The sequence below is a fragment of the Schistocerca piceifrons genome, unplaced genomic scaffold, assembly GCF_021461385.2.
Source record: "Schistocerca piceifrons isolate TAMUIC-IGC-003096 unplaced genomic scaffold, iqSchPice1.1 HiC_scaffold_589, whole genome shotgun sequence".
In the NCBI taxonomy this organism is placed as follows: Eukaryota; Metazoa; Arthropoda; class Insecta; order Orthoptera; family Acrididae; genus Schistocerca; species Schistocerca piceifrons.
Window position 1 is genome coordinate 90,001 of NW_025728831.1, and position 5,000 is coordinate 95,000.

General features: G+C 53.7%; 1 non-coding gene across 1 annotated transcript in view; it reads left to right on the top strand.

The window, feature by feature from the left end:
- Positions 1–3,324: 3,324 nt before the first annotated feature.
- LOC124761957 overlaps positions 3,325–5,000 on the top strand; it is a 1,909-nt gene continuing 233 nt past the window's right edge. The window contains exon 1 of the ribosomal RNA XR_007012468.1: positions 3,325–5,000. This exon is cut by the window's right edge and continues 233 nt beyond it. This is a non-coding gene — a ribosomal RNA (small subunit ribosomal RNA).

Genomic DNA, 5,000 nt, shown 5'->3' on the forward strand with positions numbered 1-5,000 from the left:
CCCGCACTCGTAAAGTGCAATCCACCCCTATAACTTGCGTTTCATGAAGAGTTATTTCCAATATGCGACATTCCCGCTGTCCGTATACATGAGCCGCGACCTGTACCACTTACGAGCGAGAGACGCGATCGCGTTGCTCACTGTACGGCGTCCGATACCGAGCCATCAGCATGTCGGTCCCCATGCGCGTTGCACTCGCACTCGCAGTCGCAAAAACGTGGGGCAAATATATTACGCGGAAGAGTTATAACAGACCGAGCCCCACTGCATGGGGGGAGTCTTTGTCACTAATGTACACAGATGGAACATTTTGGACTGGAACCAGATTACCCGTACACACGGCGCTGATTAGTAATCAATGCAGAGCCATCAAACTACAGCAAATATACACAACTGTCCGTATACATGCTGAAAGAGTCTGCCCAAAATGGGAACCACACGTCAGCCAGACACTCTGATCACGCACCACTCTCTGCTTCTAACAGGCGCACATACAATATGTAAGCACCAGCATGGAACAACATCCAGTGCATCTTCTCCGCCACATTACACAATCCACACTATCACAACCAGACCAGGAGGTCCGTGCGGAAAATACAATATCCCAGCCTTTCGACATCCACCATTGCGCAGACCAGGCACCAACACCCACACATGTCCTATACAACGGTGCACCCAACATCACAATAGTACCTCCTGTCACAGCGCACAAACAATGACATGAGTCAAAGACACAGGTCTCACACAAGCATAGAATTGGAGCGCCGCCTCTAATAAGCCAAAGGTGCATCCTGACGTGACAAATCTGATCATGTCACAAGCATTCACTTACTATAATCACTATCAACGAACCTGCCGCCCCCGCCCCCCCCCCCCCCTACACCTTTCCGTACAACAACGTGTAACCTAACCTAACCTAACCTAACCTATGTTGTACCTTAACCTAACCTATGTTGTACCTTAACCTAACCTATGTTGTACCTTAACCTAACCTATGTTGTACCTTAACCTAACCTATGTTGTACCTTAACCTAACCTATGTTGTACCTTAACCTAACCTATGTTGTACCTTAACCTAACCTATGTTGTACCTTAACCTAACCCATGTTGTACCTTAACCTAACCCATGTTGTACCTTAACCTAACCCATGTTGTACCTTAACCTAACCCATGTTGTACCTTAACCTAACCCATGTTGTACCTTAACCTAACCCATGTTGTGCCTCAACCTAACCCATGTTGTGCCTCAACCTAACCCATGTTGTGCCTCAACCTAACCCATGTTGTGCCTTAACCTAACCCATGTTGTGCCTCAACCTAACCCATGTTGTGCCTTAACCTAACCCATGTTGTGCCTTAACCTAACCCATGTTGTGCCTTAACCTAACCCATGTTGTGCCTTAACCTAACCCATGTTGTGCCTTAACCTAACCCATGTTGTGCCTTAACCTAACCCATGTTGTGCCTTAACCTAACCCATGTTGTGCCTTAACCTAACCCATGTTGTCGCCTTAACGTAACCCACGTTGTCGCCTAAACCTGCTCTGTAATTGTTATACGACTCGTTCAATTACTGTAGTGTTGCCCACCCGCAACCCTCGCAATATAGTTCGCTACTCGCACTGCCCGCACCCCTGTGTATCGCTTCATGTTAAACACCTTGCAAGTCTTGCTCACTTTCCACATGCTCCTGCTGTACACTGTAATGTGGATGGCAGCAGGACGTACATGCCGCCCCTCCCCACGTCCCCACCTTGCCCCCTGCCTTCGCAAGCTGGTTGGTGAGAAGTTTGCATGTTCAATGCCCTTCGCATGCGACGTACTCAGGCTACGTTGTGGTGCGGCCTGTGTCAACTGTCCGCTGATGTCGTACGCGTGAACCACAATCTGTACTGCACATTCGTCCTTATGTACTGAATGATACATCGTGGCACATGTGTGACCGCACAACGACTGCGCCCAAAAACGGCGGACCATACAGTGCAAATATTGTGCACGCAGCTACGTGTCGTCTCCCTATGAGAGCTGGATTGCAGTGTGGTACGCCATAGAGACGTGTGGGAGGAACGGACGCCGTGGATGGCGATCAGCATGAGCTGTCTGTTGATGTATTCGGACCTAGTCGTCTCTCCTCACACACCGTGATGGCATGGTGCACCGCGTTCCATATCTGCGACATGCTACAGAGGCCGGTTGACAGTCGTTCGAGCAATGGACATCGCATACGTACGGGGGCCACCTTCCACGTATTGTCTAGGCGTGCACATTTTGTTGCGTGTATGTGGGCAGACGTAGTGTGGCGTGACACCTGACACAGGCATGCAATAATCGTTGAAGTTGCAAATGGCGATGGACGCCTGCGTTTTCTGGTGAAGTTACGCAAATGAACAAATGGTAACCTGTTGTGGTGCGGTTGTTCTCGCTAGGGGTGAATCGGTGATGGCGACGATAGGTTGAGGTACTAACCGGTTGTTCCAGCGATACCCACCATGCCGACGAAACTGAACGGCATCTGGGTGTGAAGCGATACGCGGCGGTGGCTGGGTGGGACCGTCCCCGGCCGGTGAGGGGGCGCCTCCCGGCGTGCTGGCCGCGCGGTGCGTGGGCGCACGCGCTACAGCCGGCTGGTGGGGGCGGCCAGTGGCAGGCGCGCCGGCCGACGGACGCGGCAGGCGTCGCAGCTGCGCGCCGGCGCACCCTGCGCGCGGCGCCGTGCGGCCAAAGTAGGTCCTCGCGGGCCCGGTGCGAAGCGCGGTGGACATCTTCAGTGTGCTGGTCCGATTGAGGACTGTGTGCGTTGAGGATGCGCCGCCGCCCGGCGCTCGGCGCCGCGACGCCGTCTGCTGCTCGGTCGCCCCAGCGGTTCTCGCTGGTGGTTTGTATCGCAGCTGTGCGGATGTGTTGGCGCGTGCGCTGTGCTGGGAGAGTTCGCTTCGGCACCCAAGTGGGGCTTTTGTCCTTCTGTGGCGCTGGCGTTGGAGCTGCCGGTCACCGTAGGTGGCGCGTGTTGTCTCCCGCCGGCAATGCCACGACAGCACGCTCCCGGGCCTCTGTCGGCAGCGGCAAGCTCAGTTGGGAGCACGGGTGGTCGCACCGAAAGCGTCTACTCGCCTAACTCCGGGCGATTGCGCCTCTCTCGAACCCGACCAAGTACTTGGGACGGCGCTGCGCGCCGCCGGGACCTGAGAGGGTTTCGAGGTGTATTGTGCAGGGGAGCTCAGCCTCCTCCTGTTTGCAGAATGATTGAGCGGACGCTTGCGTGTTCGCGCGGGCCCCCGGGACACACTCCCGGGCGGCCGGCTGCTCAGCTCTAGTTGACGCAGCTCCCTGGTTGATCCTGCCAGTAGTCATATGCTTGTCTCAAAGATTAAGCCATGCATGTCTCAGTACAAGCCGCATTAAGGTGAAACCGCGAATGGCTCATTAAATCAGTTATGGTTCCTTAGATCGTACCCACGTTACTTGGATAACTGTGGTAATTCTAGAGCTAATACATGCAAACAGAGTCCCGACCAGAGATGGAAGGGACGCTTTTATTAGATCAAAACCAATCGGTCGGCTCGTCCGGTCCGTTTGCCTTGGTGACTCTGAATAACTTTGGGCTGATCGCACGGTCCTCGTACCGGCGACGCATCTTTCAAATGTCTGCCTTATCAACTGTCGATGGTAGGTTCTGCGCCTACCATGGTTGTAACGGGTAACGGGGAATCAGGGTTCGATTCCGGAGAGGGAGCCTGAGAAACGGCTACCACATCCAAGGAAGGCAGCAGGCGCGCAAATTACCCACTCCCGGCACGGGGAGGTAGTGACGAAAAATAACGATACGGGACTCATCCGAGGCCCCGTAATCGGAATGAGTACACTTTAAATCCTTTAACGAGTATCTATTGGAGGGCAAGTCTGGTGCCAGCAGCCGCGGTAATTCCAGCTCCAATAGCGTATATTAAAGTTGTTGCGGTTAAAAAGCTCGTAGTTGGATTTGTGTCCCACGCTGTTGGTTCACCGCCCGTCGGTGTTTAACTGGCATGTATCGTGGGACGTCCTGCCGGTGGGGCGAGCTGAAGGCGTGCGACCGCCTCGTGCGTGCTCGTGCGTCCCGAGGCGGACCCCGTTGAAATCCTACCAGGGTGCTCTTTATTGAGTGTCTCGGTGGGCCGGCACGTTTACTTTGAACAAATTAGAGTGCTTAAAGCAGGCAAGCCCGCCTGAATACTGTGTGCATGGAATAATGGAATAGGACCTCGGTTCTATTTTGTTGGTTTTCGGAACCCGAGGTAATGATTAATAGGGACAGGCGGGGGCATTCGTATTGCGACGTTAGAGGTGAAATTCTTGGATCGTCGCAAGACGAACAGAAGCGAAAGCATTTGCCAAGTATGTTTTCATTAATCAAGAACGAAAGTTAGAGGTTCGAAGGCGATCAGATACCGCCCTAGTTCTAACCATAAACGATGCCAGCCAGCGATCCGCCGCAGTTCCTCCGATGACTCGGCGGGCAGCCTCCGGGAAACCAAAGCTTTTGGGTTCCGGGGGAAGTATGGTTGCAAAGCTGAAACTTAAAGGAATTGACGGAAGGGCACCACCAGGAGTGGAGCCTGCGGCTTAATTTGACTCAACACGGGAAACCTCACCAGGCCCGGACACCGGAAGGATTGACAGATTGATAGCTCTTTCTTGATTCGGTGGGTGGTGGTGCATGGCCGTTCTTAGTTGGTGGAGCGATTTGTCTGGTTAATTCCGATAACGAACGAGACTCTAGCCTGCTAACTAGTCGCGTGACATCCTTCGTGCTGTCAGCGATTACTTTTCTTCTTAGAGGGACAGGCGGCTTCTAGCCGCACGAGATTGAGCAATAACAGGTCTGTGATGCCCTTAGATGTTCTGGGCCGCACGCGCGCTACACTGAAGGAATCAGCGTGTCTTCCTAGGCCGAAAGGTCGGGGTAACCCGCTGAACCTCCTTCGTGCTAGGGATTGGGGCTTGCAATTGTTCCCCATGAA